Source organism: Oryx dammah, unplaced genomic scaffold (assembly GCF_014754425.2).
Source record: "Oryx dammah isolate SB20612 unplaced genomic scaffold, SCBI_Odam_1.1 HiC_scaffold_13, whole genome shotgun sequence".
In the NCBI taxonomy this organism is placed as follows: domain Eukaryota; kingdom Metazoa; phylum Chordata; class Mammalia; order Artiodactyla; family Bovidae; genus Oryx; species Oryx dammah.
In genome coordinates, this window is record NW_024070197.1 from 29,650,550 (window position 1) to 29,663,333 (window position 12,784).

General features: G+C 41.9%; 1 protein-coding gene across 4 annotated transcripts in view; it reads right to left on the reverse strand.

Moving 5' to 3' along the window:
- Positions 1–12,608, reverse strand: part of CTCF (CCCTC-binding factor) — a 42,565-nt gene extending 29,957 nt beyond the window's left edge. For 3 of the 4 annotated variants that reach the window (XM_040253264.1, XM_040253261.1, XM_040253262.1), the window contains exons 1-3: positions 12,415–12,608; positions 8,183–8,297; positions 6,813–6,925 (exon numbers count right to left, since the gene is read on the reverse strand). The gene's annotated coding sequence lies outside the window, so the exon portion shown is untranslated. The remainder of the gene's footprint in view (positions 1–6,812; positions 6,926–8,182; positions 8,298–12,414) is intronic. The other variant, XM_040253263.1, reaches the window with a different exon arrangement.
- Between the last annotated feature and the right edge of the window lie 176 nt (positions 12,609–12,784).

The following is a 12,784-nucleotide window of genomic DNA, read 5'->3' on the forward strand; positions in this document are numbered from 1 at the left end:
CCAAAAACTTGGTTGGCATTAAAATCACCTGATGAGATTTAAAATGCACAGATCCCAGAGACTTTCAGTAGGTCTGGGGAGACAGAGACCTTATTTCAAAAGGCCCCCAGGTAATTCTAACATAGCATATTTGCTTTCACTTTAAAGTGACTGACCTACAATACAATCGCTATTCACCCTAAATGCAGGTTGACATAAATCAAAACTATTCAAATACCCATAGTTTTCTACTATTAGAATTTCTGGTTCATTCTTTAGAATAATTTCGTTTGTTGCATGACTCGAGAAGAACGTTCTAAAATTTCACCTCTGTCGTGGGTAGCAGCAATATAAAACAATCACTCTAGGTGGTATGGAAAAACTCAACGTATGACAAAAAGAAAAAAAGGGGCGGGGAAGGAGAGACATGGACACACATAGCAGAGTGAACTCATGGTTTTGTAGGGTGTCTCGGTGACCATATGGCCACTGCTCTAGGATCTCTATAACCCAAAACTCACTCACGAAGGCTGCTCAGTAGAAATTAAGACCACTTTTATCTGGTAAATGGTGTCTCCTATAAGGTCAAGATTAAATAAGAAGTCAACAGCTTAAACTCAGCAATGTCTGTACCAAAGGTATAGTAATAGTAATAGTAATAAATGGCAATATACCATCTTTGAACAAAGATCAAGAAGGTTACATGAAAAAAATCAGATATTCTTAGTGACTAAACAGTATAAGACAAAATATGAATAATAAAGTGCCACTCAACAGAATAAAAGAAATCTAAAAAACAGAAAAAGGATATATACATATATACCTATAGAAACAGAGAAGTTTAAACAATAAAAGAAACAAAATACTACTTTGAACTACTATTAGGTTATAAAAAGAAGTAATCTGCTAACTTGGTTACTCCTCAGAAATATGGGAACAGAGGAAAACAAGAAATAGAAGAAGGATCAAAGGCCTTGTCTACCAAGAAGCCAAAAAGAAAAAGAAATGTACTAAAAGATAAAATTTACTTGCAACAGAAAACAAAGTCACTATTACTTTATAGTTTCAAAATATACCTATAACAACAAAAAAAATTTAAACAAGTAGAAAACTGTAAGATACAAATAAAACAGAAATGCTAAAAACAATTAGTGTGTCCTCTATTACTACAGCTCTGTATCATAATCTGTGAATGTATATAGTACCTTGCATACTTTACAATATGTGACAGAGTTTTTCTTATACTAGAGTTTATCTAAAAAGCAGTGGGCTGAAATAATTCCGAACTTTCAGTGGTCCAACTGAGCTATACTAAAATAGAGATGCTGAACTTCCCTGGTGGTCCAGGGGTTGGGACTCCAAGCTCCACTACAGAAGGTGCAGGTTTGATTCCTGGTCAGGGAACTAGGGCAGGGGGCTTCCCTGGTGGCTCAGATGGTAAACAATCTGCCTGCAATGTGGGAGGCCCAGGTTTGATACCTGGATCGGGATGATCCCCTGGAAAAGGACATGGCAACCCACTCCAGTATTCTTGCCTGGAGAATCCCATGGACAGAGGAGCCTGGTGGGCTATACAGTCCACAGGGTTGTGAAGAGTCAGACACGACTGAGCCACTAACGCTTTCACTTTCAGGGAACGAGGATCCTGCATGCTGCACAGTGCAGCCAAAAAGCAAAACAGACAAACAAAAATCTGTCTCCAAGGACGGTCTGTTCTTATCACAGAGAAATAAACTGAAGGATTCTGAAAAAGTCCTGGATTATAAAGAAAGAGATGAATGAGCTCAAAATCCTAACACCCAAACTTTAATATTAGCAACACCAGAGCCTAGTGATACACTGTGCACATTGAACAAACGTTAAGGTTTGGGGCAATATTTTTTAAAATTCCGACAAATATACACTGAAAACTTAAGGTATGCCAGTGCACAGGTGTACGACACTAGAGAGCAGTAAGGTAGTCTCTTAAAATTTATTTTTCTAGTGACATACACTGATGTGTTTCTCTTAAAAGAGATCTAAAAAACCAAATGTTCATACATCAAGTACAGCAGTTAGAGAACCAAACGCAGCAGGATATTCCATGAAACCCAGAGACTATTCAGAGTCAGTCTGAAAAATAAAAAAACGGCAGATGTACTTGGCCTACATTCATTGACCTCGGGTAAATCACTTTCCCGGTTAGGGTTGTTATCTGTATTATGAGCAAACTGTATGAAAGTGAAAGTCTCTCAGCGTGTCCCACTCTTTGCAACCCCATGGACTACACAGTCCAAGGAATTCTCCAGGCCAGAATACCGGAGTGGGCAGCCTTTCCCTTCTCCAGGGGATCTTTCCAACCCAGGGATTGAACCCAGGTCTCCCACATTGCAGGCGGATTCTTTCCTGGCTGAGCCACAAGGGAAGCCCAAGAGTACTGGAGTGGGTAGCCTATCCTTTGTCCAGCGAATCTTCCTGACCTAGGAATGGAACCGGGGTCTCCTGTATTGCAGGAAGATTCTTTACCAACTGAGCTATCAGGGAAGACCTGAGAACTGTATAGTGACTTAAAATCTCACCTGGCTTTAAATGCTAGACTTCTAGGTTATCAATTAGATTCATTCTCAAAGCTAAGAAGGGAACAAATATCACCATGTCTCAGCTTAAAAAAAAAAAAAATCAGAAAATTTTAACAACTACATATAGTGAAGCTGTACAACAGTCGATTCTCTAGCTTTGCAGTCCCCTCTTCTATAATCGAGCAATCAGGCAGAAGTCTCTGAAACCTCTTTAGATGGAAATGGCTAATAATTAATAATAAACGTACACCATTCTGAGTGGCTTTACATCTGAAGTCCAGGAAATTTAAAGAGGAATCCCTGTATCAGGCAAAAAAGTGATATACAAGATTCAGTCTACTAGACTGGCTCTTCCCTCACCTCCATTAGGGTAAAATTTTAAACTAGAAAGGCTGCTCTAAGTCAGGGCATAATCCCCCTTCTCCCTCTCCATTGCACACAAAGCATCAAGATACCTATCTGCTTTTTTTCTTCAAAGGCCCTCACTAAACTAGGACATTTCAGGACTCTTATCTCCTTCTTCCTTGTTGGGGAAGCTGGTATATCATTATTACTCTATCAAAGAAAGAAACTAAACGTTACTCGAATGATACAAAAAGTGCCCCACTCCTGCCTGCACTTCTGCAACTGTTACAGCAAGGCTCTGGAGCCTACCTTTACTAAGCAAAAACTACTTTTTATTACTTCATTGTATTTATCAGAAAGCTTCAGTACTACTTCCTATTCCTTTTTCCCTTTAAAAATTATGAAATACAGATAAAAGAAAATTCTGTTAAGTAAGAATATATAAACTTATATGTTTTACATAAACATGCTGGTTTATATCCATAGTCTCCTCCCCATTTATACACATATCTACTCTTATATGAGATCACACTGTGCATTGCTGTTGCACTGTGCACACTGTTTGATAATTTGCTTTATGTAGTGTGTCTCAAATCCCTCTCCATTTCAATATATTTCTATACATAATAAAATAGTTGCATGACATTCTATTACAGTTGTCCCTGGGTATCCACAGGGGATTGGTGCTAGCACACCACCCCCACCCCAGTCTCTGGCCAGATACCCAGGTCTGTGGATGCTCAAGTCCCTTACATAAAAGGGCACAAGATAGCAGTCATGCTTTATTGCAACTAGTTGAATCTGCAGATACAGAGGAGGTGTATCATAATTTAATTAATTTCCCTATTATTGAATGTTGCTACTCCCAAACTTTGGTTAATTCTGAGGGGGAAAAAAAACCCTATTTACATTATAAAATAACTATGTGATAAAACTACAGAAAACCAAAAAAAAAAAAAAAAAAAAAAACCTACAGAAAACCAAACCTAACCACCCTTACACTACCAGTTTATTTTGCAGTTTGTTTTGACCAGTGTTTTGATGCCTATCCATTTAGTCTTTTACCCTGGGCATTCATTCATCCAAACAATTACTTATCGAGCTCTTGCTATGTACCAAGTTATATAATATATATATATATGTATATACAGTAATAACAGTAATATATATGTGTGTGTGTATATATATATAATATAACCTATATTCTACAGGTTTCCTCCATACAGAAATTTATTTTTTGTACTGTAATTTTTTTCTCCCAGTTTTATTTAGACATAATTGATGTATCTGTTGTTTGTTGTTGTTTAGTTGCTAAGTCATGTCCGACTCTTTAGCAACCCTATGGACTGCAGCCCACCAGGATCCTCTGTTCATGGGACTTCCCAGGCAAGAATACTGGAGTGAGTTGCCATTTCCTTCTTGTATAGCACTGTGTAAGTCTGAGGCATAAAGCATAAGATAAGATATGACTTACATATAATATTTCATGATATATGGATTTCCCAGATAAAGTTTAGCAAACATTCATACTCAGGTTTCATATGTAACATACAGCAGTGTTAACTATATTTATCACACTGCATTATATCCCTGCCTACTCTTCCCCTCACCATGTACTACATTAAGACAAACAAAACTCAAAACACCCCAAACTTCTCATAAGCACTTTGCTAGTTAATAATCTTTCCAATCAGCTTTTTTCAGCAGTTGTCAAACATCACTCCCAACATGGAATTTGATCCTGTTTATTTACCCATTTGTCTACTGCTCTATTTATTTTCTAATTAATTTTTTGATAAGTCCCACTTAAGTGGTTTAGTTCAGTTCAGTTGTTCAGTTGTGTCCAACCCTTTGCAACCCCATGAAATAGAGCAAGCCAGGCCTCCATGTCCATCAACTACCAGAGTTTACCCAAACTCATGTCCACTGAGTCAGTGATGCCATCCAACTATCTCATCTTCTGTCGTCCCCTTCTCCTCCCAGCATCAGGGTCTTTTCAAATGAGTCAGCTCTTTGCATCAGGTGGCCAAAGTATTGGAGTTTCAGCTTCAACATCAGTCCTTCCAATGAACACCCAGGACTGATTTCCTTTAGGATGGACTGGTTGGATCTCCTTGCAGTCCAAGGGACTCAAGAGTCTTCTCTTGTCTGGTAGTCATCAGTAGTCAATTTAATGTAAAATATATACAATGACCAACTACCGCTAAAGTCTAAAGATCCCTGCTTTACCTCTGTGTAGCACATTATAGTTACAAATATATAGCTGACTCTCAATGAATGGGGGTTTCAGCGTGCTGACCCTCCACACAGTTTAAAATTCAATATAATCTATAGTTACCCCTCCATATTACCATTCCCTCATCAGTGGATTCAGCCAACTGTGGGTTGTAGTTATTTACTATGGGAAAAAAATTCACATATAAGTGGACCCAGCAGTTCAAGCTCACATTGTTCAAGGGTCAACTGTATATATTTCCCCCTTCATTTAACTGTCAGGAGCCTCTAATAAAGTAGATAAGTCATTTTACAAATAGGGAAAGGAAGGGACAAAGAATTCACCCTTAACGAACTTGCCCAAGGCCATACAGCTACTAAGCTGCATGCTGATTAAGCCTTGGTACCCTAGTAAGATTAAAATCTAATTTTATGCTTCTTTTGTATTTCCTGATACACTCAGATCAAGGTCTCTCCTGCAGAAAGCCTATCCTAACATCTTTCATTAACTTCTTTTTTTTTTTTGTATTTATTTATTTTTTATTTTACTTTACATTTCTGTATTGGTTTTGCCATACATTGACATGAATCCACCACGGGTGTACATGCGTTCCCAAACATGAACCCCCCTCCCACCCCCCTCCCCACAACATCTCTCTGGGTCATCCCCGTTTCACTAACTTCTATAACTGGCCATCCCTCCCTGCATGCTGAACACACTTTTATCATAGCACCAACAACACATTTATAGATCTCTTGCCCCATATTCTACTTAAGCCCCTCAAGAAAAGGATTTTTTTCTTACTCTTCTTGAAATCCCCATTACCTAATGCATGCCTGGCACAAAGTAGAAAGGTATAAGTGTTCAAAGAATGGAATAAGCACATTACAAGTGTTCAATAAATAAACACTACAGATATTTAGTCTAAATATCTAGGTTGATCCAATTTATATCACTGCAGAGAAAAGTCACACTTCAGTATACGGAGAACCATTAAAGTTCAAATATAAAACCTATATTCAAAGAGCAGGCATCATCAATAGAGAAAATGTAATTTTTAAGTGCCATTTACATTAAGAACAATACCAGTAACAATACTTAGAAACTGTAAAACACATAAGACAGTTAAGAATAGACGCTTTTGAATAATTAGGAGTCATAATGTCCACAGCTTAGAATTTAGCCATTTTTATTATGACTCTAAGTAACCTGAATGGAGGAGGGCCAAAAATCAGTAAAAATGACTATGTTGGAGTTAATATATTTTCAAAATTGTTTCATAAAATTTATGGTTTCAGACCTGATTTTGCTCATTGCTGCTTTTCTTTTAAATCATAATTCTTATATCATCAGAATGGTCTTCATGACCTGGTCCAGCCATCTAGAATTGTCGACCAGTATGCACAGAACTGTTGGGCATGCTGGGCACATATAGGAATACGCATACAAACAAACAAGCTCCATTTAATACAGTTTAACTTCTATATTCTACAGTAGATGCTACAGGGGACAAAGTAAGGAGCTGGATGGTAAAGCTGTTACATAGCTCAAAAGTACTGCTTCTCAAATGTTTTCACTACAAACAGGGTTTCCCACTCCAGGCACTCATGCCCCATTTTGTTGAAGATCTATGTTATCTTAGATAGTCAAAGAGTTCACATTCTTCTCTTAAAATATATATTTGTTTTAATGTAAAAGTATTTATAATTACTTACCAGTTAAATTACTTAACTCACCGCCCCCTCAGTGAGCACAACTGAAGCTCCAAGAAGATGAGTCATGTTTATCTTGTGGCTTCAAGTACCCCGGAATCATACCACTTTGTACCCTAAGGGTATTCATATCCCAGTTTGAGAACCAGGGATCTAAATAATTAAACTAGCTATAATACTTAAAAGTAATCAAAATGTTCTTATAATCCCATTCCCCAAACTCTTAAGGCTAGTTTTCTCAATAGCTTTTCAAATCAGTATTGTTTCTCTTTTCAAGCAGCTCATTAGTATGCACTACCTGTCAACACTAAAGAACCTGCAGGGCACAAGTTATTTCTGGAGCAATGGAACGCCAGCACAGAGAGCTTGTCCGTCCCATCTACAAGGTACCAAGCTGCCCATACAGAAAACAGTGATTAGAAGAACAGCTTTCACTCCTGTTTCCTTCCTCCTCTCTATCTGCTCCAGGCATAGCTTGTAAGAAAAATCTTAGTAGTCACTTAGATGATTCATTCATATAAGCTTATCTAATCTCGGCATTTGTAATTCTCACCTCTATACCCTTTTCACCATTACACAAGTGCAATTAAACTATTTTCACATTTTCTAGGGATAAGAAAGATCTTCTTCCCAGTAGCCCGAGAAGAGAGATTTTTCACACCCGGAACCCTTCTTTGTTGTTAATGAGATCCCAAGTCTAGTAGACACTGACATTTATGAGAAGCCTGTTTCAAGTATCCTGTACTGTTCATTATATTTCACAGCAGAAATTGTAAAGTAAATTATAAGTGACCCTTGCAAATGTTTCCCCCAAAAATTATTTATAAGGACTGTAACACTATGATATAAACATGGGTCATTGGCTAGGTTAACTCAAATTTAGTGAGACAATTTTTACCTAGGATATCAGCTTCTCCAAGCACAGGATTCCATCTGTTCCTCACCAAAATTACAAATTGCCACAAGCCATGGACTTTTGAGATCATTTGCTAAGAGTCAAAATCTACAGTTCAAGGGTTTCTACAGAATAGCAGCCACCATATCCTGGGGTCTTCCTATGTACATACTCAGAATGGTACTTAATCCTTTACACACATTCGCATAACTCCGATAATAACCTCATTAACTGGTGTTATTCTCACAAATAAGAACTGTAGGAGTAGAAAGGTTAAGTAATCTACCCTGTGTCAGCCAGCTAGTGTATGGCAGTGCAAAGAGAATTTCAAATGGAGTATTCCTTGAATATAAAGCTTATATGCTCTCAATTATCCACTGTCTTGTATCTCCTATACTCAATGATCCAGCAAATCCTCCAATCCCAGAAAGGTTTATTACTCCTATTTGTAAGACCAAGAAGTGGAAATAGCATTTACCTCTCCGTGGCTGCAGTCAGTTTGAGCAGGGAAAACGGAGCTCAGCTCTCAAGCCTCTGGTCGGCAATCTGTCCACTACTGCATCTTGCTCTCTGGACCCAGGGCTGTAATCATTCTGAAACAGGAGCACACATCATTTTATAGACACCAAATACACACAAAGGCAGACACAGTATGAAAAGCAAGATGAAAGCAAGAGGAAGACAGATAAAATTGGGAAAAAACAGTATACTTGCTAAAATGTCACATTACTATTACTATCTAAGTAGAGGTTTTACTGATTAAGTTAGTTTAAACCTTAAGACTATATTTTTCAGTGTAATAAGATAACTATGGAGGGAGCTTTCACTGACCTTTGACAGTCCTAAAAGCACAGCAATGAAATACCTTTTCTTAGACAAATAACAACATACTTTTTTAAAGTCCAATTGCTACTTAACAATTCTGTCCCTAAAATACAAATAAATGGACTGTCAAGCTTCAGGCAATGGTAGAGTGGTACTTAACTCCACGGCAGGGGTGGGAATGGACATTACTCTTAAATGAAAGAGCTAAACTTAACCATTTCCAAAGAATTTGGCATATGAGGTACAATTAAGAGGAATTCATCTCATGAAACTAATATACTTTATCAGATGAAGCTAAAGAAAAGTCTTCGCTGCTGAAAAGGCAATTTATAACAACATAAGTAAATAATTAGTGTATTTAATCCAAGAAACACTTTTATATTGGATTCATATATTGTCACTAAGCTGCCTCAAAAGGAATGAAATTTTATGCCCCTAAAAATTGGAAGGGTGACTAAAACTAAGATCAACTGAGGAAAAAAACCATTATTCTTGGGGTCTATATTAGCAGTCTATATTCAATAGCCACATCTTTACATTCAAATACTAAACACTGAGAAAATGCAAAGGTACAGCCAGGGAAGAACTGAACACAGCAACTAGAGAAAGTTTGGGGATGTTTAAAAAAATAAGTACGGTGTGCCAAATTCACACATTTGGGGACCATGTACCTCAAAGTTATGTATTATTATTACTATTCTTTCTAAACCTGTATGTTCTTTCTTAATGCATTAAATCATGATAAACCTTACTTGCTTGAAGGGGGACCTAATTTTTTGGAAAAGCGTTTCTAGTCATCTGAAACCAAGATAGATAAATAAGTTAGATGGTCAACTAGGTATCTGGTTTTAAAAAATAACATAGAGCCTATAAAGTAGATAATGTGGAGTGGATTTGATGCCAGTAGCATCCCTGAAGGAGAAGGCAATGGCACCCCACTCTAGTACGCTTGCCTGGAAAATCCCATGGGTGGAGGAGCCTGGTAGGCTGCAGTCCATGGGGTCACTAAGAGTCAGATATGACTGAGCGACTTGACTTTCACTTTTCACTTTCATGCATTGGAGAAGGAAATGGCAACCCACTCCAGTGTTCTTGCCTGGAGAATCCCAGGGATGGGGGAGCCTGGTAGGCTTCGGTCTATGGGATCGCACAGAGTCGGACACAACTGAAGCGACTTAGCAGCAGCAGCATCCTTGAAGCAAAAAACCAGCAGCAGCATCCTTGAAGCAAAAAACCAGTCTCCAGAGATACATTCTGCCAGCAGGCACCACTCCGCAAAGCTCTGCCACAGGATTCCTCAGAACCCTAGTCAGCCACAGGTGGCTTCTGCCACTCGTAAGGAACTCCCCAAGCCATTCAGAGAAGTCCCTGGTGGGTGCCCTCATTTCTGTATGTTCTTTAAAGCAAAATCCTAAAGCTCTTAGGAGTTTAACACATATTAAGGATAACTTTTACAGCTACTCTTAAATAAGCAGTATTTTCCTATGCAGGTAAACATTCCTATTGTAATCTTTCCCATACTAGCAATACGTTTCTTTGGGTAATCTTAGGTCATCAATTTATTCTCTCTGTAGACTTCATTTTCCAATAAAAACAAAGGAGACTTCCAGCAGTACAGTGGTTAAGACTCCTTACTCCCATTGCAGGGGACATGGGTTAAAAGATATAACTAAGATCATTGCATGCCTCATGGCATGGGGGAAAAAAAGGCACAAAAGCAAATAAACAACAAAGTACGGATCTTGGCATACAGGAATCTCAAAGGACAGCAACCCTGTGGACAAGAGCTATACCTTTAGAATAAAATAAATGATGTGTAAAACCAAGAAGCTGGTGACTCTATATAGCGCCACTGAAATCAAGAAGCAAAATATGGTCTATGGAGCACAATACTAATCTGGGAAAACAAGCTTTCCTGCTGATTCAATCACAGACCTGCTGGATTTATCCCGTGTGGAGTTTAAGTAAAACATGCCACCTGCCATCCACAGTTTCAAAAGGAAAGCAAAATTACAAGAATGCCAAAAATTATACAAATGGACTAATGTATCAGGCAATTAAGTGTGATTCTATTCTCAAGACTGACCCTCCATCAACACTACTGCATATAGTTAGTGCAATCTTATTTTGGAGAGGGAGAAGGAACATTTTATAGGGTTCAAAAAAGTAATGTTGAAAAGATTCCCCTATGGAGGCAGTTGCCGCAAAATTCTACAGAGATTACACACAGTAGATCGGTCAATTTCGCTTAGCACCAGGCTGTCCTTCCCCACTCCCTGCCCGTCAGTTCATCAAGACTCCTCTCTCCAAAGCAACTGCCGCATGATATTGTATTAAGGTACAAGCTAGCATATTGGGGGAGGGGGGAAACCTGGCAATTCAACAGGAAGCTTTTTAATGATGCAAGAGGACTTAAAGACAGAGTTAATTTAACATACATGCCCTGTTTAACTTCTTTTACTGCCTAAGGGGAACCTGGAATTTTAACTTTTCTAGTTGATCTAAACTCAAAGAAAGCAGGAAGACGCTCCATATGCGAATGTTTACTTACTGCTGAACTCAGAGCTACAGGAAGTCAGCTACTAGAGTAGTTACATTAGGCGTAGATATTTATAAACCAACTGCAACTAGTGACCCAGGATTCAATTACAACACCAACCCTCATATTTCAGCATATGGGCAAATTACCAGTGGAGTCAAGAACAAATTCATTCTGCCCTACTGGCGCTTTAGATCGGGTTGCACAATCCCGCGACAGAACTGCCTTCGCCTAGCCCTGAAGCATCAGGTACTAAGTGCAGTAGTAAGTCATCGTCAGGAAGTTTCAAAGCGAGACAGAAACTCAAGAGTTGCCTCAATCAATTTAGCCAACCCATAATCCCGAATTCAGGAATTTGTCACGTCACTTGAGATCAGAATGAAATTAAGTCTTGATCCCTTTGCGGTCTCTTAGTGCATGAAGTCATGCTGCTATCAATGCAACGAGAATCCGACCCTAGCTCGAGAAAAAAACTACTTGTTGGGGAATTTGTGTCCTTTCCGCCCGCCGTGGGGGACCGCATCGGTCGGATCACGCAAAGAGCCCGGCGCTAGTTTGGGGGCGCAGTGGGGCCCGGCGGGGGCGGCGAGCGCGCGTCCCCCCGCCCGCTCAGGCGGCGTCGAGGCGCGAGCAGCTCAGCCAGCCTTGCAGAGGGAGCTCTCGGCAGCTCTGGGGTCCCTCTACTCGCAGCCGCAGCAGCGCCGCCTGCGCCACTCGGTGGAGACGGGAGACCAGCGGCGGCGACGCGCGGACTGGGAGCGACCGCGGAGCAGCCGGGCGGCGGGGGACGCTGGCCAGGCCGCCGGGTAGGTTCCGGGGACCGGGCAGGCTGGAGGATGGGCAGCCAGAGAGGCGTAGGCAAGAACCTGACACCCATACCGCACGGAGATTCGGCTGCGCGCGCGGTAGCTGTGTCTGGATCCTTGAGCGAGGGGGTCGCGGAAAACGGGGCACAGAGATCGCCTCTCGGCTGAGGCCACCCGCCGCGGGAGGGGTGGAGGGCAGAGGGCGGGCCGCGGCCGGGCCAAGAGCCGGCCTCGAGGGCAGAGACAAAGGAAGGAAAATGGAGTCGCCAGCGCGCGGGCCTCTGTAGCTGCCACCGCCGGAGGCCTAGCGCGCCATAGGAGGGAGGCCTAGCGGGCGGGTCGGGGGGTGAGGGGGGCCCGGCCCGGCCGCGGCGGAGACGGGCAATGGCGGCGGCCGCGCCGCAGCAGGGACGGTAGAGGGAGACAAACACCCCCCGGCGGCGGCGCTGGCGCCGGGCTGCAGCCAGCGCCGACCGGAGCGGCCCCATCGTGACACCTAGAGGCGGCCCGCGAAACCTCCTCCACCCGGGGCCCCCTTACCTCCGCGCCACACCCCCCGCAGCGCTCGCTCCGCCGCCGCTCCACCGCTCCGGCCACCCGGCGTCCCCAGCCAGCTCCGCGCACCCGCACCGGCTTCCGCCGCCGCCGCTGCCGCCAAAGAAGCAGCTCCGCGCACGGTTTAATCGCTCCACAGGCTCGGACACAAAATGGCGGCGGCGCGGTGCAGTGCGCCTGCGTCGGCGCTGCCGGGGCCGCGGGTGCTGATAAGGGAAGGGACGGGTGGGGGGGCCGGCCGGGCGACGAGTGAAGGGCGGGGGAGGAAAGGTGAGGGGAGGGGTTGGCGCAGGGCAGCATGGGAGGCGGCCCCGGGCGCCAACTTTCAAAAGCGGGCGCGATGGCGTCACGGGAC